The sequence below is a fragment of the Cynoglossus semilaevis genome, chromosome 17, assembly GCF_000523025.1.
Source record: "Cynoglossus semilaevis isolate Cse_v1.0 chromosome 17, Cse_v1.0, whole genome shotgun sequence".
Taxonomy (NCBI): Eukaryota; Metazoa; Chordata; class Actinopteri; order Pleuronectiformes; family Cynoglossidae; genus Cynoglossus; species Cynoglossus semilaevis.
Window position 1 is genome coordinate 3,626,554 of NC_024323.1, and position 27,163 is coordinate 3,653,716.

Consider the following 27,163-nt stretch of genomic DNA (forward strand, 5'->3'; position numbering starts at 1 on the left):
AACTGTATAAAAGCATCTGTGTGAGACAAAATCTGCCAAACACTCCGACGGAACACCTGCCGTGTTTCTGTAATTGAAGGCTCTTTAGTGGTAAAAATTAGCACTCCTCTCCACAAGAGGCTTTCTCTTAGCTCCTCACTGAGCTTTAACTGAGTAAGAGCTGGGGACAGAAGTCACAGCCGATTACAGAACACAGCCTGGGGTGGCAAGGAACACGGGGACTGAAGCCTATGTCCTAATTTTGAACCTCGAGTGCAAAAGTGCAAGGCGTCTATAACAAGCTGCTGTGGCCGCCACTGCTGCTGCTGCTGCTGAAAACAATCAACCACAACAAAAGTCAGCATTTCACAAATGCAAAACAGATCTGTCCATGTCTCTAACAAACATCTTGGCAAATATTTATTCAGAAAAACTTTTTCTTTAACATTGCAGTTTAATACTTTACTTCACCTCAGGGCCAGCGGTTCACACACAAACGATGTGAGAACCACTTGCAGGCCTGTGAACGTGCTAATTATCTCAATACAAATTGAAACAGAGATTTGCAGTATCAGTGGTGTGTGGGCTGTGGACTGACATTACCATTCTGAGAAACATAAGATGAAATCTTCATTAGTTTCTCATGTATGAGCCAGATAAAATCAGAGAGAGCATCAATGGAAAAACAAAACGGTGTATGTGCTGAAGATTTACTGCTGAGGCTTTTCTCTGTCCACGTTTCTGCTTTCTTCCTACAGACTGCTCTAGGTGAAAGAGACGTGACCTACTCCGAGAGAAGGTCCAGAGCAAAGTTCCCGTGTAAATTATACAATTCTTCCTGTCTCTACTGTGTTATTACTATTACTACCTCTACTTCAGGCACAGTAAGAAGCTCTCTATCCCCTGACAATGTTCCATCTCTTGAGACAATAAAAATAATAGTTATTGAACCGTTTCATTTTAATGAGATATTTACGAAAAATGAGCAAATAGCTCATAAAAAATCTTTCTAATTTAGCCCTCGGTGAAGTATTTCTAGTTGATATTGATATTGTTGATCACAACTGGGTATCAGTTTTTACAGAGTAGCTGATGCTGCAACTTTACTGAATCACTTCAACAGATTGGATGGATGGATGGATGGATGGATGGATGGATGGATGGATAGATTATACGTTTCTTTCAGCCAGTCTTTCGTCCAGTAAAAACAGATCCACTTTTTAAAAAACTGACACATGACCCTCACTGCAGCAACCAATTATCCGTGCTAACCGTGGCTGTAAGCTAATCTAGTCAGTCTGTCACTGGGGCTCAGTGGTCAGCTCTGTTTGTTTGGGAATGTAAATTTCACAGCGGATGAAATCATGTACTGGTTGGAAAGTTTGGAAAATGTGTGAAAAGTCTGAGGTGTTACTCCTCCCCCTGTGCGTCTCAGACACACACCTCCACCTCAGGTTTTCCATCAGGCTGCAAATATCTTGATTCGATGGAGCAGCAACTTAAGTGCACAATATTTCACGGCTCTGCTGAAATATTCTCCAACCAGGATTGGGCTGTTGTGGGTTTTGTTTTGTTTTTTTAAATGTGTGTTATGTAGATGTGAGTTCCAAAGTCAGCGGGGATCTGTCCGCACTTCACTGTTAAATGTGTGAAGAGGAAGAGTCAACACTACTCAGTGATTTATGTTGCCTGAATATGTACTTAATACGCTGACATTTTAAAGTAACATTTGTTTGTAATTAGTGATTTGCAAGTAAAAATGTCAATATAAGGATGAATTTAATTTTTACATCAGACCTTCCGGGCAAAACAACAACAACAACAACAAATCCATTTTACCACTAAGGTTTTTCTGGTTCTATTTTCTTGTTTTAAATCCATTCATTTTTTCCGCACAGACTTTCTGAAATGTCACTGTTTATTTTACATTCCATCTCAAGGCTACTTTTTATTACTTTTACTGTTAAGGTGGATTTTTTTTTCCTCTTCACTATTACTTTTCTTCGAAGGACAGAGAACTACGTAACCACCGTTGTTGTCACTGTATCAGTCAGACGTTGTGTTTCCGTACGTTGATTTTTTTCACACCGACTGAAGGTCAGAACAGCAGTGGCACAAGCCTTTAAACAAACCCTTGTATCCTTCACTTTCAAAACACACACACGAGTCAACTGTAACGTTGGCTTTACTGACTGTCAGCACACCTACTTCCCATATTTCATGTGAACAAACGCTGCCACGGAACCACCCGTCATTGATCAAACAGCAGGAGAACAAAGAAAAATAAAACGTTTCAGCAGCTGCATTATGTGGCAAGCCCCTGTGAAGTTCTCCAAATGTTGGTCCATGACCCTGTCCCAATGTGGGTCAGCGGTTTACAGCGCAGGCCACCGGTGAGGACGCGTGACACAGCTGCTGGTTGCTGTAATCGTCGTGTTTCTGCCCGTTCTATTCGTGCGGTTTTGGCAAAGAGAGGTCACAGCTGATAAATGTGGGAGTGAAACGGTGACAAGCAGCGGACGTGCTGTCGCTGAGGCTGTGTGAGAATGAGTGTCTCGGGTTTTTTTTTTTTTTTTCAGGTTTTTTTCTACATCAGCATGTGTGTGGGAAGCGCTCAGGCGGCTGCTGCTGTAAACACTCATTCATGAGGCGTGTTAGACTTGTGAGCCGTGTCTGCTGTGAAGCAGCGGAGAGCCTGAGAGAACATGGTTACCAACCTACACTCTGCTGCTTCTGTGGCTCTCACGTCTAAAGATGGGGGCGGGGGGGGGGTTTGTCAAGTTGCCCACAAACATCCACCAACATCTGGCTTCCGTCTGTGGTCAGAATGTAAGGTCTTTATGCAGCTGTCTTTATCATCTGTGTCTTTGGTAGACAGTAATGATACAGGGCTTCCAGGTAATCCTGATAAAAATCTCCTCTTCATCTCCATCTTCATCCCAGAGGCCTGGATTTTGCAGGTTTACGCAATAAGGTCAAGCAGGTTTTTGTGTCTTTTACTTGGTAATTGACTGATATCAGGGTCAGACAAAGCGTTTTTTCTTCTGGGTTTTTAAATGTCGATCAGTAAAGAAGGGCTGTGACTGAGGCAAACTGCAAAGCTTCTAGTTTCAAATTGCTGCAATGATAATATACAGACACTGGGATAAAGTGAACATTCATGTCAACTCTCATTATAACAGAATTAAACTTTTTAAAAAATAACTACATATAACAGATAAAAAATGTGTGATTAATATGAGATTAATGTGAATACAAACTGGACAACCATGCCATTCATTTCTTTTATATATTTAAATGGATTGGTTGGAGCCACCAAATGGAGGATGTCTCTGCCTCTCTCTCATCCTCACCTGTGCTTACACTCAGTTTTTTCCAATCTGTTGAGGCGACCGCACAAAGGGTTGTTTTCCTCCTGATTTGATTGTTCTCTGATCGAACCACAGTCAGATTTCTCCATCACAGAGTGTGCAGCTTCGAGAAGAATTGATCAGAAGCCAGTGACGGACCACTCACGCCTCCATAAAACAGCAGGCCTCCAACTGTGCTGGAGCCTCTGAGCGCAAAATAAATAAAGATTAGGTGGCTTGGAGTACAAACCTAATTTGGAGACGACAATATGATTAGAGCGCAGCACTGGAACAGCTCTCTGTGGATACTCCCTGTGGTCTGAATTTGGCCGGAGAAGTGAATAAACAAGGACAAAGCTTATAGTGGGCTTAACTGCAACATTTTCTACTCTCCGGTTTATAGAAGAGAGAAACAGACAGAAGGAAATACAAGCCTGTGGAGAACAACGGGCAGCTCTGAGCTGAGCTGCGTTCGATCCAACAGCATCAACCGAGTCATTCATCACAGAGCACAGCAGTGCAGGGGCCTCAAACCTGATTTCACATCTGGTTACATGTGTGAAGTCCGAGTAGAATATCGTACGCTGTGTTTGAGACCCACAGCCAATTAGACGTGTCGGCAGGTTCAAGTTTTACAGGTTTAAAGCCCTGTGTGCTGCAGCCACGGCATCAAATATTACTGCAGTTTTACCATTTGTACAACCTTTCTGTGCTTTTATTAAATCCAGGCCTGTGTTAACTCTGAGATTAACCGTGGAATCACTGTCTCCTGTCCAAAAGGTTTAGTTCCCCAACAGACAGAACATTCCTGACCAAATCATTTTTTTGCATCCACGCATACAGTTACAGTTTAAAGTGGCAGGAAAACACTCCGAAAGAATCACCAGACAACTGCCACACTTTACTGTCAGCGAAATTGTCTACAACCCATTTTTCCTGCCCAAACATTCCAGGGATCCAGCGCTCCATAAAGTCTGATTGTTCTTTCTGCTGTTCACAAACCAGGAAAACTCCTACATCCATTGACATCGGTTTGGACACATTTGATCTGTTGCATCAGTTTTATTCACGCTCAGTAACCATGGCAACGCCCCGACCAGCCGATCTTCAGCCACTCTGTGAACCCTGAAACCTGTTGCCATCTAGTTTCCATGTTGGTCTTTTGCAGCCACTTGACTTCTTCTCTCACTTCTTTTCAGAAGTCTGTGGTTCCATCTTTTAGATCTTCTTCTTTCTGCTCTGTCCTGGTATTGTAACCAAGGTTCATTTATTTGTAAACCAGACCTTGTTAGACATTGTTTAGACATTTATCCACTCTTAAATTTTGGATTTGAGACAACCAGGTAAACACTCTGCCAAAGACGCTCCAGTCAATTTCAGTCCAACTGTATGCAACATGTCCATGGGGAAAATCATCAAAATTCCTCCCTGTTCCTCAGCGATCTTGTGCAGACCCTGAGCCCTAGGTAACAGGACAAAGGTTCATCATGTACTAAAATAGTCACAACATCTCTTTGAAGGATAGAATTTTACAGCAACCTCAAAGGAGCAAGCACAACATTGAGTTTGTGTTTAAAAGTTAAATGGCGTGTTAGTTTGAATTTCTTCTTGTTTAACTTGTTTATAGAACACAGGTATGTAGAATCTGCTCCTAGTGGTAAGAATGTTATCATAGGATCTGGGTTCGAATCCCACCTTGACCAGCTGTGGGGTGTTCCTTAGTCCCACTGCACTTCCGTAATGCGATCAGTGCCCTCCAGGAATGGGACACTATATGTACAATAACAACAAAGCAGGGGTCGCCACAGCAGACCATCTGCCTACAGTTCAGTCAGCTCCAGCTCTGCCTTTGATCTGATTTTTTATGGATTCTGCTAACAAACCTCATTTGCATCGAGGGTTCAGTAATTCTTGGTTGAACAGAAAAATGATGAGTGCAAACAGAACACTTAGATTTATCACTTATTTTAAAGTGTTTCCATTTGTCCCCTTTATTCATTATGTTTTCATCAGTGAAACGTGAAACTCTCAGTGTTTCAGTGTGAGAGACCTTATTATCGGCCATCAATGGCTTTACTGCAGTAATGAAACCACTTCAACAAGAAGATGAAAAAAACCCTCCAGTGAAGCAGAGATGAAGTGTGTGATTGTTTAAAAAACAACCACAGAGGAGTTTTGGTTTGGTTTTTTTTTTTCCTCTGTGAGACCGACCCCAACTTTGTCACTTCCCTGACAGTGAATACAGTGAACGCAGCAGTTTTACCTGTTAGCACTCACAAAAATCAAGTTTCAGCAGATAGTAAATAGCAGTGTGACCTTCTGTGGGAACATTGAGTGTTTTGTTGATTCAGTGGCCCTTTATGGAAAAGTACGCAGTTTGATAAATGGCCGTCTCTTCTACTGGAGAGTGACGGACATACCGATGCTGCTCTTCATCATTCTTCTCAACTCCTATTGAGTCATTAGAGCTACACTGAAACAAAAACATGACTTCAGAAGTTTTATTCCATCCCTTACGGATGTCAGAGCCTTAGACTTAATACGAACATAATTTAAAGGAGAAGGATGAGACTAAAATAACTGTCTCTCTCCAGCCATGAAGTACTTCAATCTAAAGCATTAATTTAATTAAAATATCCTTATTTAAAATAATTATAACCATTGGTGCACTTAATGTTTTCCTGAAATCATTATTAGTATCGTGTCAGAATCTAAGAACATCGGTTTTTCTCCACAGATCAACCAGAAACTGCTTCTCAATTTTTGATGCAAGTCGCCGACAACTGAGACACCGATCCAGACTACTGCATTCCTGGAACAAATGATACACATTTCCATGACAGTGTGCATCTTAACTTTGTCCAGCTAAAAGCTGAAGTTAGAAACCAGAAGCTGCAGTTAAACAAATAAACACTGTTATCTGAAAACAGACCCCATGATAAAGCTGACTAATTTAATCCATTGGGAAAAGACATGCATTCCTTATCCCTTACGCAGAAGAGATGGAGTGGAAGTTAAAAGCCTGAAGGCTTCAAAGTGTCCCTGTAAAAAAGAATTCAAACAGACATTCGAAAAAAGGATTCCAGCACTAACTACTGTACATCCCTGCAGATAAATGATGTGTGAACGACGTCAGATCTCTTTGAGGGATCATTGGAAATAAGTATAAAAACGACATGAGGAAATGAGGCTCCAGAGCAGAACAAACTCTGAAATACACACACGTACTTTATAGCAGTAAGATGAGAGTTAAAAGACGGGGTGGAGGGTCAAGGCATTCAGTCATGTAAAATCCCAACCGACCATTACCTTAATAATGGTCTGAGGTACTGTATCAGAGTGAGTTCTGAATGTTCTTACAAATAAGCATCTCCTCCTTCATCACTGGAGTAGAGAAGACTGCCAGACTTTGATTGGCAGCTGAGGAAATTATGGAAGACAACAGTGTTGTAGTTGTTTTTGTCTCCAGTCCTAAGTGCAGATCAGTGTTCACGCCAGGGTCACGGAAGAAAAGCTGGGGACACACTACTTCCACAGTCATTAGGAGTCTGACAGACTGACAGGTCTCAGCAGACTGACGACTGAAGGACTGGCAGCTCACACGTACTGTAGGATCACACACTGCACTGTTCACAAACCAACTCAAGCTCTCGGGGATCTATTTTAATGCTAGCTATGTTAGCTATGTTTACAAACAATCAGTTCACAATACCAGCTGCACCCAGGTTTGGCTTAGAAAAATGTACATTTTGATTGACAGCGACTGAACGATGGGTCGGTTCCTCTTGCACACTCGTAGAGTTGCATGTCCACCCCTCACACACAAAGAGATTTTTGTGTCAAACAGCAATGCTGGCTGTCCCTATCATGTGAAGACTGGCGCAGATTATGTCCATCTGGGAATTGTGGGTAAAAATCTGTTGGTGTCAAAGTTTCACAAGTCAAAATTTCTTGAGAGGATTTGAAAAGTAATGAATGAGTTCTCCTGCTGAGTGATGTGTTAGTTCCCCCACAGTCTGTCCTGGCAGATGAAACTGTCACAGAGCCAAGTGTCTGTAGATGCGAGTACGACGCCGGGAGCTGACAGAACAACTGATTGCTGTGTTGTGTCCATTTGTAAAAGCTACGAAAGTAATGGACGTTTATTTCCTCTGTCAGTGTGATGACATCATTAAATGACCTGTCGACTCGAGTTGACTTGAAGGTCACTGAAGCCCTCGTCCTCAGCTCTAGTCTTCTTTAACCAACCCTAACCATCTGTTGGGGCGTTTGCAACAGTGTTACACAACATTCACTGTTGTGTGTGTGTGTGTGTGTGTGGGTGTGTGTGTGTGCAGCAGCAGTAGTGTCTACTCAGAGTTTCCCACAATGCACTGTCTAATATTTATGAGGTAGCTTCAAATATAGCGGCGAAGGTACTGCGTTGTCTCCATGCATCTTTCATCCGTCCTGGGTCCACATCGGCCCGTGTTGATGAGCGACAGGTCGGGTTCCTGTGCGGCAGGTCGCTCGTGCGTCGGGCTTTTCCTGACACTCCACCATTAGCCTGAAATTCACCAGACACTAGGGAATCTGTTGTCTGATGTGGCAACGCTGGATCCCATACATAGACACATCCCACAGTATGTGCAGGCTCTTAAACCTTATATAGGCAAGCAATTTACGGCCGAAGCATCCTACACGCACAGGGAAGGAAACCGTCGGGTCGCCACGGGACATATGAAATGTAACAACGCCTGCGGGACTGTTACACACTGAAAAAAATGTCAGGGAAACCAAGTCACCAAGACTGTAAAGAATCTCATTGAAGATCGCAGATATTTTTGTTCCACCTTCTTTAGTTTGAACTCCTCATACTTTACTGTACAACAGATAAGTTTATTATATAAATATATAACTGGCCTCTCTCACACACACACACACACACACACACGTTAAGACGTTTAGAGTACTTTTCTACAGTTGATCAAGTCATGCTGTTTCCTCTGACTTAAATAAAAAATTAAAACAGCTGTATAGGAGGATGAGAATATATTAGCAGCTTTATTATCATACCCAAAAATAGAAATGATTAGCTACTAGCTTAGTTAGCTATTCCTTTTTTTTAATTTTATGTGAGATTTATTTCGCAGGACAAACATGCAGTTGGACTTATTAACTAACAATTTACATTCACATCATTGGACTTTCACCTAAGTAGACTAAGCAAACGCCGGAAGCAGAAGACATTTCTGAGCCAAACCATCTGTTTGACTTTATTTATTCATAGTCCTGTAATGCTGTGTCCTGTCAGTGATAGACACTGGGACCAACCGTCCACACTCATGTTCACACCTGGGATTAATTCCCTAATTAACCCTTTCAGTGACATCACTACATTCAGTCTGAAACACTGAGAGGCCACAGCTGAGGCACAGTCACTGACACCACTGGCTGTGAAGAACAGTGAGGATCCTCCAGATTCCTGCTTCTCCCTGTGTTTTATTTCTTTTTTAATTGTGTTTGCCTGTGATTACTTGTGTTGATGCCGTGTACTGTCTCGTACCCAGGGCAGGGCAGCATCTTGTCTGGTTTCCCGCTCTTTGTAATCACACACCTGCAGCTCATCGTCCCTAATTCCAAAATCCTGCTGCCTCAAAGCCCATGAACCTCAGCAGCTCTCTGTCCTTCTCTCTGTCGGTTCAGTTGGTCTGTGGTTCTGTGAGTTTAACGCTTCTAACTTGTTTCTGTCTGTTTTAAAGATTATGGTCTGTGATATTGAACATTTTCCTGAAGTGTCTGTGTCTAAAATCCTGATCAACAATCACTGACTCTCACATCATTTGCTGTTCTTCCTGTTGATCTCTATTAAAGACATGCACATTAGCCATGATGTTTTATTTGTAGCTTTGTTTTCAGCATCGTCCATGTGGGAAAAGAGTTAATGACTGGACAGAGAGAGATCTTATTTTCATGATTTGCACTGTTACTTAGCCAATAAAGCAGATTATAAATCTGAATTAGTCCTTTGAAATTATTTCTGCTCCTGTGGCTCCAGATGATATCGTCCGGAAACTGACGGACCTTCAGGCTGCAATTGGGATTCAACGAGTGTGTATGTGTGTGTGTGTGTGTTTATGTGTTCATCAGTCCCATAAAAACAGCTGAGGTTGAGCGCCACCGTAGCTGACAGAATGTTGTTCTATCAAAGACGCGCAGCCTCGTAAGAGTCGTAAAAGTCACGTCTGCACATAAAGCCACATGACACACCGCGCTGTGTCTCTTTTGTGGATGAAATATGTTGGCCTGAAGGGAAAACACAACTATTAGCACATAGCTGAAGCTGTCAGTGTCGATGTGTGCGTGAAACATGAAGCACGTTGAGGCCATTTGTATTGATTTCACTCGGCTGCCTCGGCTCCTGTCCGTACTTCTCTCTGTTATTCCTTCTCTGTGTTTTCTCACTCCATTAAACCCTTCTGGCATTTGTCGCATCTTTAAACCTAAATGGACTTAATTCTTTGTGAACTCGAGCGTAACAAATCAAAAAGATCAATCTGTGGGTTGTATATATTTTACATTACAAACACTGTCTCCCTGTGGGAAAATGTCCTCGGTGTCGTTCGGTGGTCGTTTTTCATAAAATCATAAAAATTTCGTAAAATTAAAAAAATATATTAAAATACGTTCTTCATGTGTGTTCCAGTACTAGTCCCCAACCCAGAGTTTTGGGACACCTGATTTAGACCATTTCCAGGTCTGGAATTGTTTCCTAGAGCCTTTACTCATGTCAGGCTGCAGTTTTCTTCAGTTAAACTGATTATTGATGTGCAGTCGCAGTGATATTTAATATTTGTCAGTTAATCAGGCATGTTGGCACCACAGGAATGCTTTGCTGTTCATGTTTTTTTTTTTAATTTAATATGTGGTTGTTTTTGTGATGACTTCTGAAGGCCTGTATGCTTTTAGAAGTCTTTGATCAGAGAAGAAAAGCTCTGAGGAGGAATTTACTGATGTAGGAAGTGAAGTGAAAAGACCCTCTGATCAATGTGACAGTTTCACAGATCGGCCATAAAACGGCTGTCTGTAAATGACAGGTGTGTGGAGCTCTGTTAGGTTAACACGTCGACAGAATGGATTGGAGTGACACTTTCACACCACATTAGATCGTCTCGCCTCGTCTTTTTGTCACTCTGGTGCGACTCGGGTGTGACTTTGCTTTGAGTGTAATTTAACTGTTATCTCAGCGCAACAGGAAACAAGAAGTCATTGTACAGTATGTTTGCTTTCTTATTTACTTTTACACCGCCCGACCCCAGAAGAAGGATTTCCGCTCGGACAGCTCGGTTGTTTAAAGTGTACAGCAATAGGCTGGTGATTAGCAGCACTGGTTACACACCAGAGGAGAGACAGGTTTTATGTTTGTGTAAAACGCGTACCCACGTACTTGTCCGTCTGTGGTTTAAGGAAGAATCCATTTGCGTACGTTTCACAGCTCAGCAGTTTTAATGGCTGGTCAGAAGCAGCCGGGATCTGGTACTGTTTTCATGTGAAGCATGACTTTGGGCAATTTGATATATATTAAAAAGCACAAATGGTTAAAACTTCGATGTTTACTTTCTGTTCACTTTATTATTATTTTTATTTATTTGTTGTTAGTTTTATTAATACACTGTCTAATTTGACTGCATTGTCTTTTTCTGATGTGTTTATTGGATTGAAAAATGTAAAACATTAAAACTAGCCTCATTGCGCTGCCCTACAGTTTGTTGCATATTATTCGAACTTCAAAACGTCACATGGTATCAGGCAGTACACAAACTGGACTAACCAACATGTAACTGCGTTGGCTTGTAAAGGCTTGTTCCTGTCACACGAGAGGGAGGGAGAAACGTGATGGTGACGACGAAAGCTTTGCTTTGCTCTGTTTCTTTGGCAATGAGCTGTGACCGAATAGCGAGCGGGTCTCGAGAGTCATTCATCATCCCGTGAGGAGCTACGGGTTGAATTGTAACAACTGACCCCACTTATGAATGAATTACCCGTGCAAACAGCAGTTATATCTGCTGCGCTCAATCTAAAATACAGTAAACAGCTGAAGACAGAGCGCGGGCTGTGAACGGGCTGTGAAATGTACATTTTATAGACTGTTATCCTACACATGCAGCGAGTGCACCGTCATCATCACCATCTCCAGGCATTCACCACAGAGAGGGCAGCACAGAGTAAACAAGTTATTAACAAGTCACAACGGTGAGCAGCAGAATGAAGCAGCGGAGCAGACGAGGGGCTCGCAGGGCTTCATTTACTGTGTGTTAGGAGAGTGGAGTCAGTGGTCTACTGTACAGAAAACTGCAGCGCAAACTTCATTGAAATATTGATTCTCTCGCCGCCAATTATTTTCTGAACCTTTTTAAAATGTCAGCTACATAGAAATACATCAATTAGAAGGAAGAGTATATTTCTTTTTTACTAAATCTAAGAATAGGACCTTTGAACAACGGTGCTCTCAGAGGAATTGGACCTGAAACTGTAGATAGTTCATCTCAGCGTTAGCCAGGTAGCTAAAAAAATATAATGACATTTCCCACGTTACAAAGGTAACGGGCATAAATCATCTAAGGAGGAGTGTAAAACAATTTGTTTGGTACTTCACTGGTTGGGTGTATGAAACGTCCGTGTCACAGCTGCAGTGACATCACACTACAAACACAGCTGTTTGATAAATGTGTTGTTGTCAGTGCTGTGTTGCTAATGAAGTCAGCAAACAGAGACTCATCAAGCGGTGGAACAGGGGAGAACAAATGTATGGATCTATTCACATGTCCCCACACACACACACACACACACACACACACACCCACAGTCACACACACTCACCATTCACTACCTCCTTATTCTGACTCAGTAATGGCACAAATTAGTTCCAAGTTAATGAGATGGAAAAAAAACTGAAATCATAAATGAATACAACACAGATTTCGTCAACATCGCAGTGTTGCCAGCAGTGTAGCCTGCAGCTCCGCGGCCAAGATAAGAGTGGAGGAGAGTTGGCATCGAGAAGGCATTTAGTCATAAAGGCTAAATCATATATATTTGTACTTACTGCAGTATTTCTATATGAAACTGTAACAGAAAAGGAAAACAATGATGAAACTGTAGAGTTTAAAAGAAGAGATGTCAATAAAATTGTGAAGTATGAGCTATATGGATTAAAAAACCACCTTAAGGATGGATGGATGGATGGATGGATGGACTTGTTTTGTTGTACCAATCGTACATTTCTACACATGGGCAACGTTCAGTTTCAACACAGTAGAATTCAGTATTATATTCAGTATTTAGTTTGACACACACCATATGTGGATATTTATACATTCAAGTGTTGGTGTTGAATATGACGGTGGACCGTGAACTTTGTCAACTCCAATACTCTTATCTCTGCAGCACAATAACAGCAGCACAGGTAATTATTTTTCCACATATAAAAAAACTCCAGAATGCATAGCTCGCCATCTCAGTACTCAGTCATTACTTTGGCCTGTGTTCATATGTAGACATTCTTTTTTTAAAAAACATTTCTATTCTATATCTTTTACTTTCAGTTCTAATTTAAATTCCACACCATGCAGACGGAGAGGCCAGGAACGACCTGGAGGTCAAGTGTCCTGTCAACACAGATGTTGCCTCCGAGTTGTATTCACAACGTCAGATTAAACCTTATTACATTTTTTTTTAATTCAGATCAGGATATTAGTGCAAATATATCGACAATATTTGTATCTATTTAACAGTTTAAATTCTAAAACAAACGGCAGAATAACTTTGGTCTGAGGTCAGAGTTTAAAATAGTCAAAGACACACGAATGAACACAAAAAAGACAGATGCTTTAAATACTGAATGAGTCTTCATAAATTTTACAGCCGGTCCTTATAGAACTATTAAAGAATTGATATGTCTTATTAAACTGGAGGAGCACGTTTGAAGAGAAAGCCGATTATAAAGGAGCGAGGCTCTCGCTCCCTCTGCCGTAGCCTGAGAAGGAGCCACAGGATGAATGCGGTGTTTGAGTGTGAGCTTCGGAGCGAGCCCCTCAGCAGGGGCCCGTGGAGCGTGAATAATACTCGGCACAAGCAGTGTGTTAGTGTGTGATGAATATTTGATGTGTTTAGTTTATGACATCGTGGAGAGGAGCAGAGTAAATGGCAGCTCCTTAAAGGGAGGGAGGAGATGAGCTCTGACAGGAGGGAGCTGAGGAGCCAAGGTGACTTCATGAATCAGCCCGAGCCGAGGAGAAGTCGGTGCACCAACTGCAGAAAGGTCTGGATAAACAAACAGTTGGACATGTCTCAGTTCGGCACATGAAGACGTGTCTGCAGGTGCAGATGGGACTGAGATGCGATCTGTCTCATGATTCCTCGGCACAAAGGCACAGATTTATTCATGTTCTAGCCCCGCCCCGGGGGTTTGATGGAGGCTATTCCAGTTGACATTAGGTGAAAGGTGAGACACGACCCTGACAGGTCTCTAGTCTCTGGTCCATCACTGGGCCACATGTGAAGACAATCACTCATTCACACTCCTTATCCTTATCAATTTAGTCACAGGTGTCAAACTCAGGCCCGGGGGCCAAATCTGGCCCGCTGTGGGAATATGTTCGGCCCGTGAGATCATATTAAACGTGTACCAGAGTTGGCCCGCCAGAATATAGCACCTATATACTGTCAGGATTTGTAGTATTAGCGGTGTATGCGCTATGTTATAGCATATACTGTTTGGTTTAATAGAACTTTGTTCTCTGTATTGGTGCAATACTATATTATATTACTGAAAACCAAGGAGCAGAGTCATCTCAGTTGTTAGCCGTTATCTTGTTAGCTGGATGATACGTCTGTTTTATGTGTGGGCTGGGAGCAAGGCTGTACAGTTCCTAAAGGTGCAGTTAAAAAATAAAATATAACAATTGGTAATTGACCTGAGCTGGTTCTGTCCACTGAGCCACACTGGTTGGACGGCCGTAGTCTTTGAATGATTTCTTTCTGCATAGAATAAAATGGGTGATTCAACCGATTCTGCAAAGTCGCCTGAGTTTAAACCGTGTTTCTTTGATCCTGTGACAGCCGACAACAGGGTTTGAACATCAACTGGTGTGGGTGTGTGGGTGTGTGTGTGTGTATTACATGAGGATGGAGGTCAATGTCTCCTGCTGTGTACACACCAGGCAAACGGCCTCTGTCCAAACCCCCGGGTCAAAAACACACTGACATCAGCGGCGCCTTCAGTGACGCAAGAGGACATGTTGTTTTTCAGCTGCTCCACCAACAATGGCAGCCACTGAAAACTTCACAGAAAGGCCTCATTCAGCAAAAAAGGTAATGCAGACCTAAAAACACTGCTCTGGGAGACATTAGTCTGACTCCGTCTGCACCGCTGCGTTTCTTTCACACTCCTTTGCCCGGCCTTCGTTCCAAACGGTGAGAGCACCAACCAGCTGTGCTGCAGTCCCTCAGGGACGTTCAGGGCGTGAAGCTTTAAAGATAAGTCTTTCATAGGTTCTTCCTGGTTGAAACTGCAGGGTCTGCAACTGCTGCTAAGACAGAGAAATACTTCATAGTAGAAATGACTTGCAGTTGGACGGAACAGTGAGGTCACCAACGTTCTTGTGTGTGTGCACGGACCAGACTGTAATAAACACAACTGTAGTAGAAATCCTTCAGGGAAATGTTTATTTGACATCTTATATTGAGTGAGTGTGGGCTTCATTTCCCCGTAGACTTCTCTTTACGTGGCGTTACTTCTGTAACCAGCAGGACATTTCCAGTCTACGGTACCTCACCGTACCTCCAAGTCTGTTATTCAACCCCAGATCTGTCCTATATAAGACAACCGTCTGCTTTTATGTACAGTCTCTGCACAAACTACATCATCTCGTCCCTTGTCTGTGGAGCGGATGTGACACTTTATTGTGAATGTCTCTGAAGACACATTGTATATATCAGCGTGTGTGTGTGTGTTTCCTGCATGTGTCCCTGTTGTGGGAATTATCTCTGCTTCCATGGATACTGTTTGCTGTGGAAGATCGTCATGCTTGAAATACTCTCAGTGTGCAGTTCACAGTTTATCTGTACCAAAATCCACATCCACTGATTATACACAGAGTACCTACAGAGTACCTACAAATACGAGCAAATGTTTCAAATCAATCTGGATACTTCAGGGAATTTGTCGGGTTCGAGGTATTATTTTTGATTGTCTAAAATCAGGATTTTCACTTTTGTTTACTGGTATTTTTGATTTTTTTTTTCCACTTCTCAGTGGTTCTCAGGTTCAGGTTCTCAGTGATGTTACGTTTTTTTCTCAAGGACAAGAAAGTATAAAGACGTTTGAGTGGTAGACAAAGAAAAACCTCCCTGAATGAGTCACTTATTTTTCACTGGAAAATGCATATTAAGTGAAGCCAGAGTGCTCCATCAGTTGCTGTGACGGTCCTTACTGGACTGACTTCAAACAGGTTTAACGTTTCCTCCAAAGTCATTGGAGACAAAAATCTGACGTTTAAAATGACTTTTGACCTTTGCTAAACAAATGAACTGGCAGAAAGTTTTTATCTAACATAGCTCATTTAAATATAAATTCTTAAACAGACACGGTAGAATTAGAATGCATTCAACTCACCTAGGCTAACACAGCGGTTACATCATAATCTAACATAAAAACGTCACAAGAGTCTGACTTACGTTTGGGAGCCGTAATGAAGGGCAAAAGGTTCAAAGAAAAAGAACATAAACGAAAGAAAGTTAATGTAGCACAGCAACAGCAAGTCTGCGTATAGCAGCATGTGATGAATCCATTTTAACACGGTATGTCGGAATGATGGTACTTTCTTAATACAATTTACTGGAGATAGCAACGTATTCTGGTTAGAGAGCGAGAACGTTTTTCCAGTAAAAACGGCCATTTTACCATTAGGATTCATTTGGTATCATCATGATTGTTTTGTTTTTTTTAACGTGACAGGCAAGCTCACATCCAAGCAACCCATAAAAACAGCAAACTGTTTCTGTCTGCAGCGCCTGACCAGAGTTCACGGGTTGTTGGTTTGTTTGTGGCTGGAGAAGTTATTTGAAGTGGACAGCATGTGAGACCACAGGCCTGGATGACAGAGAGTTTACAGTCCAGCCGCTGCTGAGATCAACCAACCGTTGTTTGCGCTCTGTGCTGTGATAATAGGCTGCATTAGGGAGCAGTAGGAGCAACACTTGACCCTCGACCCACACACGTTACAAGGGAGGAGGGGGTATTTTTAGTGCCGGGCCAGTGCGGATCTGAACAAACAGAGGGAGGCTCGATAGTGTTCCCCCCTCCAGGGTTTTACAACGCAGTTTAGAAAAAAGCAAATCCTTGTTGTGTTCGTTTTATCCTTTCAAATCCTCCACTGCCAGTATTGATTCAGGAGCTTTGAAATTTTTTTTTCCCAACATGTGTGGAAATGTCTCTGAGCGCAGTGAGGAGGACAGATTAACTCCTCCACTCACTGAGTTGTTAGCAGGTTTCCCACTTTTCAAATGTCCATAACTAGCCCACAGCCTGACCAGTATTGACCACCTGTGGCTGAGGACGCTCTGCCTGTTGGTGCCTCTGTGATTTTCTAAATCTATTGGTTCAGGAAAAAAAACACAGTTATTGGGATGTTCTGTTCTGTTTTGGTCTGTTTTGGTCTGTGTCTGATGAGTTTGGACAGTGGTAATGTAGTCTGATGTCCATTTCATGATTAAAACTCACTTCATATTAGGCTCAAAATCTGCTGACTCGCCCTCTGCTGTCTCCCCCGCTCTGCTCCACTCTCAAGCATCTTTATTTAAAGGTTTCCAGCCAAAAGTAACCGCAGGGTCAAAACAGTTCTCAATCTACGGAGCTGGATTTGAAAAGAAATGTGTACGATTGGTTTTCTTATTTTGTCTTTTACAACTTAGTTCATTGTTGCCACTCAATACAGGGGTTGATTTGTCCAGTAGTTGCCAAACTTTTTCTGAACTTAAAATACCATCTAGTGTCTGCGGAGGCTTTGGTCAGACACACGGCTTGTGTAGACCACAGTCTAACGATAGTATGGGTCGGTCTACAGCTGATGAGCTGACTGAGACAATTGTCCTGATTCAAAATCATTTCCTTTTCTGCAGAGCCCTCTGGGGCCTGCCCCCCATTTTGGGAACCACCGGTTTCTTCACAGTCTACTGGCATTAGCTCTGTCTTGGTATGAAACCACAGCTGACAGTTTTGCCATTCGTTTACAACGAGGCTCATTATATTCATATCAAACATCCCATTACACAATAATGTCACCGACACCAAAACACAATTTCCTCATAGAAGCCGAGAAGTGTCACTTTATCCATCACTTCTGTTCCTCCTGCAGACTAATGACACAAAACCGCCTGAGCTGTTGTTCTGCTTCTGTAATAACAGTCACTCAAATATGGAAAAATCCTGCTTTTGACATCTCCTAAAATGAAGGAAAAAGAATTTTCTGAAGAAGCACAATAGGAGGAACAGTTAGAGTGAGCCAAGTGGACACGGTGTGTCTCCATCAGTGATATCAACAGGAACGACATCATCTCCAGCGTTCTGTCATTAACATCATGCACAGTGAAAAGCTCGAATCATCAAATGAGTCCCTGCAGGATTTTGATGAAATAACTGTGTGAGAGCAGGAAGGATATAATTGAACGGTTTGGTTGTTTGGCTGCTGCCACAGAGGGAACGGTGTGAGGCAGAAATAGCTGTACTCCTGAGAATGAAATGACGTGTTTGGTCTCTGCATCTCTGGCTGGGTCTCATTTTAAAATAGTTTTCCAATGTGAAATGTGTGCGAAAGTGAAAAATGAGAGAACGAAGCAACGTTTTCTGGCCTTGGCGAGACGCTCTCACTCGTGCATATTTACAAATACAAAGGAGAAAAAAAGAAAGACGCTTTTGTCAACGACAGCTTTAATCCCTTTCAACCCACACTACGGAGACAATTTAGCTTGCCACCTCACCCACACACCACCACACACACACACACACACACACACACACACACACACACACCCTTCCCCATGGAGACACGAAGCCCCCTGCCGTGTCACAGTGATTAATCTCACTGTTTTCCCGCTGCAGAGCAGGCAACATCAAAACAATGTCTGGATTTGTTCAGGGGCAGGAAGGTAAGATGCTGGCATCGGCCCAGACCACAGTGAGTGATGGAATGTGCTACACTTCACATCTGATCCTGGTTCTGTATCGAGCGGAAAGCCCAGAAGAAAAAGCAACAGCTGCTGGACGGGGTCTCCACACCAGGAGGGAAACTGTTTCAAGGAACGCGTGAAAGTGTGAACACGAGTATAATGGGCTCTGCTGCTGGATCTGCATGAAGAGAAGAAACACAGAGCTCAGCTCGACCTGCCACTTGTTGGCCTGGCCACTGAAACTGCTGTGACTCACTCTCAATGTGGTGACGCCATTATTTCCATTGATGAAGACTGGAAAAAGGAATGTGGAAAAACCTTAAAACTATGTCAATCAGCTCAAATATTGAAATGCAATTAATCAAAGTATTAGTGTTTTTAATGAGTGAAATTAATGTACTTGTTCCCTCAATTTAAAATTATAAATTTTATCTTGTTTAATACACAAAAATGTTTTTAATACCATGCGTTGAACACTATGTTTTTGCAAATGTTAATTGTTATTGTAATAATAACCCATTCACTGCTTAATGCCTATATCATTAAACTTAAAAAAAAATCTAATCTCAATATAAATCACATTGTGTAACTTAAAATGGATGTGAACCACCAACTTTTTTTTTTTTGGTTTGCTACTGTTTCCTAGTCACTGATCGGAATGTGATTTTAATTTTTTATTTCTGAGAAAGTGTCATAATTCTTTATGTTCGTTCAGGGATCAAAAATGTCAAAGTTTAGTTATTTAAAAAAAAGAAAAAATACAGAGGAGTGACTCTGCCTGTTGCTGCCTGTGGGCCTCACAAAGACAAATTACAAGAAAAAAAAGTCATGTTTTTAGTCCGAAACCTTTAACGAGCTCAAATGTCGTTACTGCGCACGTGCTGCTTTTATAGCTGCTGCGTCAATCGCCCTGAAGAGGACAAAAAAAGCCGAGCAATTGAATTGTCCTGCCGCGGTGAAGAGCTCGTTTCAGGGAGGCTAAAGAGGTCGTTAGAATGAGCTGACAGTCTCTCTGTGACTGGACACTGTTGGCTGTACTTAAGAAGATTTAATCAACTCCAAACTTATTGGTTTAACGCCAGCACATGCCTGAAAGTTGGACATGGAGCTGTGACCCAAAGCATCGGGGGAGTCGATGCTCATTCGATCAGCTGTAGATGTTTAATGTTGCCAACAGGAAGGGATCGGTTCTAATCCTTCCACCTCAGTGTGTGTGTGTGTGTGTGTGTGTGTGAAGCAGGAGTAGCAGAGAACAGAGAGATGAGGAGATGAAGTGTGTGTCGCTGCATCAGGAAGTCAGTGAATGATCTGCTGTAGTGATTCTTTTTTTAGTGATCGAAACTTTGTTCTGCTACTTTTTTGACTTCTAATTTTATATATTTTATATGTCTATAAGAATAAATGGATAGATAGATGGATGGATGATTTTTTGTTTTGTGGCTTGACATTTTGTGGCTTTCCGTTTTTGTGTTTTTGCTGGGGTTTTTCCTTGTTTTGTTTTTTATTTCATGAAATAGCTTAATAACCCTAATTTAAACTAAATGTTGTGGCACATGAGTTACAATTAAATAAAAAATAAAAAGTTATAAATTTTTAATCTCATTTACTAAGTTGAATTATGAAATTATTATTACTATTTTATTTAATTTGTGGCAGATGTCCGTCCAAAAAGAATTAATTGTTTTTAAATGTAATATGTATATCATTTTTATCAACTAAAATGCAAAATTTTCAGAAACACACACACAAAGCCAGTAGGAGAATTTCCTATGAAATAACTAAGGGTAAACACCAGCATGCAGGTCCAACGTGAAGCTCAGGTGTTTTACCTCCAGGACCCAGGTCTGTGACTCACTTCACATCATCTCCAACATAAACATGCCTTAAAACGACACCCGTAGGAACTGAACACCTGTAACTGAATCACATCGCTTCCTCTGCTACAGAAACAAGGAGCTGCACACACAACAAAACAGCCTCCGTATCTTATAGTGACACCATGACTCCATGTTCATGTGTTTATCACATCACAGTCTGAGTCAACGCACGTGTTACAGATGTAGTTCACATTACTATCACCTGTACTCACTGGAAAAATATGCTGGAATGTGATCATCCTTCCTTCTATCACAGACACGTATTTACTATATGTACGTACTGAGCTTCATCAATGCTCATAAAATCTTCCAGAGGCGACGACTTTCTCCTCTTGACTTTGACAGATTGTTTGCCCACAGAAGAACTTTAGTCCTGTTGTGTACTGGAGTGCGTTTGTGTTGAATGTGAGTCGGTGTGAGTGGAGCCCTGTGGTGGAATCAACACTCTCATCTCTGCTCTGTTACAATCCAGAGTGACGGCTCTTTGTAGCTGAAGCTATTCTTATTCTCCCTGGATCCATCATTAGGGTTCACGCTCACCGGTGCCTACAGAGACCAACACGGACAGCGACGGTCATCTGATGGGTCTTGACATCTACACTTTGCATTCACACCACCTACAGCTCAGGGTGTCCTCATTACTCAGCCAGTTTGTCAGCGCCTGTTTCCGACCTGCCTCTCTGCACTTTGGATTGTTTCTATCTGCGGCTCTTTTGTCTCTTTTTTTATCTCTTTTCTTTCGTTTTTAACAACCTAAAATCCCCCAAAGTGAGCAAAGCTTACGTCTTTTCCCCTGATGGTTCATCGTCAGGACACCACCGACGACAAAGACATAGGAGCCATCCGCATTTAGCTTTTGTTCACCTTCCTTTAACCTCTGTCCTGCAGCCCTGCTCTTATGTCGTGCACTTTGCCACGACTGACTGACTCTCAGGATGAACTAGACATCCGTCTGGGCCCATGTCCTGCAATCTGCCAGTTGCTCTTTGCTTAATATGGCAAGTTCAAACTGAGTGTTTGTGTGGCGTTTTCAACGCAGCTAGCCAGCCGTTCTAATGACGTCTTACCCTCTTTGTGTGCAGTTGTTCCAGTGTAAAATTTTTCCTCAGGCACGATGTCCCTGTTTAAACATGGAGCAATGCAATACCAAGTGGACAGCTTTAAGTACGGCACTTCACAACTGGCACAGGGATGTGTGTCTGCATGGATTTCACGTAACTAGATCGCACTTCCATGTGAGTGATTGTGTGCAGACCAACACGTAGACGACCTGCTTCGTTCACAATATAATATTAATACTAAACTCCAACCAGTTACACTTATAAAGGTGATTTGCACTGAAGCTGACGTGAACCACATGTTCAGCTAATGTTCAGCTAATGTTCAGTGGTCTGGGGTTCCGAGGCTACAACGTAGATCTTTTGATAACAAACAAAAAAATTGTTGAAAATTAAATATTTAACTTTTAGCTTTTAAAAAAAAATTCAAAACTGAAAAATTAACCAACCAATTAGTCATGTTCTCAAATGACCTGAGGGGTCTCTGCTGCCACTGTCATCCCACTGGAGGCCCACGTCAGTGAAGGATGTTCAATACAAAAAAAGCCGTTTTTACATTATTAAATGACCAACTAAAGCATTTAATGATTTAAAAATTTAAAAATCACCTCAAGGGCAAACTTGAGTTAATATTCACATCTAGTCACAGGCCGTGAATTTGTCATACCTGTTTCAACGCATCAAAAAGTGAAAACAAATGACAGGACAACTGATCCAAAATAAAAACAGTAGTTCGTGACAGCCTTGGTCTTTAGATCCCACATGAGTCCTTTGTGGCTGTTTGGTGTGTTTACACTCGCACCTCAAGATGACGGTGTGTTAGTATTTCCACTGAAAGGTGTGTGTGTCCGCGCAGTTTTTGTTTGTCTTCGGTTTAGGAGGTTTGTAAGGTTTGTGGCTTTGAAAAGCAATTTTCAAGAGTACCTCGTTGAAAGAAAGCTGAGAAAAAGAGTAAGAATAAGAAACCAGAAACGTATCCAACAGCAGCCTTCGACTGTGACGCCAACCAACAATGTTGGCATCCTTTCCCACGACTAATCTACATCAAGTTTCTTCATGTTGTCAAATGTTTATGAAGAAGCCACAGAGGTAATATCTGCACAGGCAGGATCGCTCTCCTCCAGGTTTACAGGACCCGGCAGGAGAAGAAATGTCCTTTAAGAGTTCTGCTGACAGCACGGTGATATACTGTGAGTCTGCTACAGTCGAGTACATCAAAACAACAGGAAGGTTTAAAGCAAGTGTGTCTCTTTGGAAAATCATGAGCAAATAAAGTATTATCAATAAATAACTAGAGTGACAAAATATTACACAAGAATAAAAATACCTGTGTGCTGTTTTTCTGCACTGTAAAACATGAACCTAAGTGCCTCACAGTATTTCAGTATTCTTATAAATAAACACGTCAATTTGTTATAAGCACAGACACTCTTTAAACTAGACTGGCTGGGTGAGGAAGTGATGGTCTCACTGAGTTATCCCTCAGCTCTACTGCTGTGGCAGTGCAGTTAATACTGAGGACTGGACATGTTGAGAGGACGTCAGTTAAACTCTAAAGATGGAGGGAAGTGAGAGAGTGAATGTGATTAGTGACCTTGTGTGAAGAACACTTTAATTAACATTATTATTTTATATTGTTACAATATTTTCAATGCCATTGACATCAGATCAGCAGAAAACCGTGCGTCACTCATTTCCCGAGCTTCACCCTCCACTTACTGCTGTTTATTCTAAGGATTTTATTGGGGCTGATCCTTCAGTTCCATGACTGTCATCCAGCAGGTGTGAGAATCACGTGTTGTGTCATGTTTTTATTCGTGTAATTTAGAACCAACATTTTTTTTAAGCAAAAAAAAAAGCAAAACTACAACACACCAGCGTACACTGTATGTGTGTGTAGCAATGTGTGTAGTGCTGATGCTGATAGACATGAGCCACTGAATGTTCGAGATCAAATCAAGATCATCTCTGAGAGCGGCAGGAAAGAGAAGAGAAAATATCAAAGTGTCCTCATCAGCACTGATGAGGACAAAAAACACTGTGAAATCCCTGTTACAGTAGAAGAGCTGGGTCCTGCTGTGGACCCTGTACAGTCTCATACACACTAACAGGAGTGAAGAGGAGACTGAAAGCACTCACAGCTTTCTGTTTTTGCCTCACGGGACCTGATTGCAGCCCTTCAGCTGCAGAGCTTTGTCAGTGTGCAGCCTCCGTACGGGGATAAATGCTGTTATATACACAGCACTGCTCACAAATGCAAACCATAATGCCCTGTTTTCATTCAGTATTTCCATCCACACACATTGTGGCACCAACCCAACCCAGAACTGTTCACCCTGCTAATTGTAGCGGCCCTTGGAGAGCTGACGATTAGCTTACGCACCTCGCAGGCTGCGCTAATGTGTATTTTGTATGCATTAAGACACCTGTCCTGGCGGCTAATGTTTGCAAATGACTGCACGTAACAAAAAAAAAAGCCCCACATCGCTTAGCAATGCAGCGCACTTGTACCGTAGGCAGCGAGCGGCCATCTCCTATATCACCGCAGCAGATGCTCCACGCTAATGACGAATGTGTTTGTTTGGTTACGTGTAAGTGTTGGCCAAACACTAAGCACATGTATTGGCTGTAATGTTTAATGCACAGGGGACTGAAGACCTACATTTTGTAATCTCACGTGTGTGATGCAGCCCAAGTGGACCTAATTAGGATTGAGTCACTCCCCAACAATCTGCTGCCCTTACAATTAAATCCATATGTAATTGGTGGTCAGAGGTCTGGTACCTGATTAGAAATGAGTCAATAGGAATGACTTTGTTTGAAGAAGCATGTAAATGACACTCTCTCTCTCTCTCTCTCTCTCTCTCTCTGGGTCACATGTTTTTAAAAACTAATTTAAATTGTGTAATGTGTTGCAGTAAGACTAGTGTGGCGACACCGCAGCACGAAATAATAACTCACTGAATACACAGGGGGCAGAGGATGAGTTTGTTCACCCTGAGTTAATTCTGTTTTTAAGCTCTGCCAAGGTTCTTCCATCGTTTCTCATCGTGCTCATAGGTGATGATGAAAAACTACCTGAACGCCATCTGCTGCTACTACAGTATGATACTTAAGACTACAACTGAGTGGGTTGCATTTTGAGATATTTATGGTGAGCATCCGTAAGATTAAGGAAACGCGTTGGAACGATGCGTTTGAAACATATGGCTCTTTATTTCACGCACGCTCGTCTTTCCAGCCTTTCCAGTGTAGATACAGGGTCACATGAATGCTGCTAACCAAGACGTTCATCCATGAAATGCTAAAAATAACCAAATCATGCTGTAGTGCGAAAGCTAGCCAAAATAGATCAAGTACATAGTTAAATATTAGACACATTTAAATAAAAACAAGATAAGAAGTTATTTCTTTTAAGACATGGGGAAGAATGAAAATGTTATATCAAATATTTAATACTTGAGTTTCAAACTCAAATGAACTGAATGTCACTGTCATTTCATTGGACGCCCACATCAGTGTTCAATACAAAAACAATAAATGTTTTTTAGTACGTATACAGGCAGGTGCATATGTGCTCATTCATAAAAGCTTCAAAAAAGTATTTAAAATAACATTTAAAAGAAACTCCTTCAGGATAAAATTATTATGAACGTCTAAAGTAGTGACAGGCCAGATGTGGTGGATCTGCAGACCAGATCTCATCTCCACACCTTTGTCAAAATATGGAGAAACCTAAATAAAACTGAAGAACTCACTAGAACTTTGCTACAAAATAGTCTAAGATTATCAAGTATATATTTGTTATATGTGACATACTGTATGTGACTACTGACTTATTCAGTTTGTTTGTTTAGGAAAACTTACCCAAGATAAGTAAATGAAATTTATTTTTAGCAGGCGGCAAAATTCAATAATGCAAATGTGCAGCAGTTCAAACTGATCAGCCTGTAATATTCCAAACTATGACAACACACTGTGTGCCAGAGGCTGGTGTAAAATTTGGGGAACTAAGCTGATAAATACACAGTCTTACGAAACGAAACAAACAACAAAGTAAACCAAATGTTCTTGTACTAACCTGGCTGTTTTTAGTGAGGGCAAAAAATTATTTTCAGAAATTGCCAGTATAAAGCCTAAAAGTAAACACCCAGTTTACAGATACATCTATTGAATAAACCAAAAAAGTTCAGAATGCCCCTGAAATAATCTCTTGTGATTTCTTTTCACCAACAAAACGACCAACTAAAACGTTACCGAGTCCAAACACTGAGCAATAAATTGAATTATTTATTTCTTCAGAGAAAAGAGCAAAACCCAGTGGATCATAACAATGAGAAGATAAAACTGTGAAGACAACACTGCTTTGGTGCCAGAACTTTAGAAATAAATAGAATGAAATAGAGAGCGGAGCATCGACAGCTCTGAGGCTCGTGTTCACCTCATGAAATTTAATGACTCAGATATTTAGTGACAAAAAGAGAAGAGAAAAAAAAAACCCTCTGACTTCTATCTGAACAGCCTGTTATTTGCACACTTGTGTCCAACAGTGCAGCAGCAGATCACAGATCCAGGCTGCCTCACTGTGATAACACGGCATTTGAACAGGAGCGATAAGGTACACGGGCACAAGAACAGTAGCAGCACCAACTGTGGACACATTGACACAAACACACAGGAATCAACAGGCAGAGAACACACTGAGGATCTCACTTTTCATGTGAGCAGCTGTGCAGAAATGTTATGAGGCACTTATTGTGTTCTACTGATTACGTAAAGAAGGAGGAATGAGAATGTTTAAAATAAAAATAAAAATAAAGCACATTACCGTGGAGAGCAGAAGATTCCGCTGATGTTCTCCACTCTGCACTTCAGCGCATCTTCCGCGCAACATCTGGTGTAAGAAAAAGAAACAGAATAATGTATTTCCTCACATTAAGCTGCTGCGCTGAGGGAAAAAAATCCAACTTTAAGAACCAGTCCAGTCCTCTGCTCTGGTCTGATCAGGCAGTGACAAGTTCACTGGTATCAACTGTTTTGTTTAGTTTTGTTTTTTTTAAAAATAGCTAAATAATTATTAGAATTCATTCATTAAATAATGGAGATACGTGTTGTTTTAAGCCGTGCCTCTGTTTCAGTAGCAGAGACTGAATGAGCTGATGCGCTCCTTTACCCGTGTGACGCAGCAGAGACTGAATGAGCCGCTCCGCGGCTGATGCGCTCCTTTACCCGTGTGACGTCACGGGACGGGGGGGAAGTGGTCTGAAAAAAATAAAAAAACAGGACGAGAAGACAGTGTGCGAGGCTACTTCACCTTTACTGTCATAAAGACTGACCTTGGATCAGTTGATGATGTGTCGATCCGATTTAGGTCTAAATAAATGTCACCTGTTCTTAAAGGTAGAGTATGCAGGGATCTCCAGCACACTCTTCACTTCTACTGGACTGGCTGACAGGATTATTTGGTGGAGTCACTATTGTATATGTGTAAATGTTGGTATTTGGTTTTTCATTCTTAAGTTGTTGTATGTAGCGTCAAAGCTCATTACATATCGTAACCAGAGGGGGCAGCATCACCCTTGTCTGTCCCTTTGCAGTCTTGTTAAGCACTAGTTCAGATAAATTAGTCAAAGAATGTAATAATTATATGCAGTAGGCAACTATTATATTTAAAAGTTAAATTGTTTCATTA

General features: G+C 41.6%; 1 protein-coding gene across 1 annotated transcript in view; it reads right to left on the bottom strand.

Moving 5' to 3' along the window:
- Positions 1-26,607, bottom strand: part of gcgra (glucagon receptor a) — a 42,559-nt gene extending 15,952 nt beyond the window's left edge. Inside the window, exon 1 of the mRNA XM_025064203.1 lies at positions 26,300-26,607. The gene's annotated coding sequence lies outside the window, so the exon portion shown is untranslated. The remainder of the gene's footprint in view (positions 1-26,299) is intronic.
- Between the last annotated feature and the right edge of the window lie 556 nt (positions 26,608-27,163).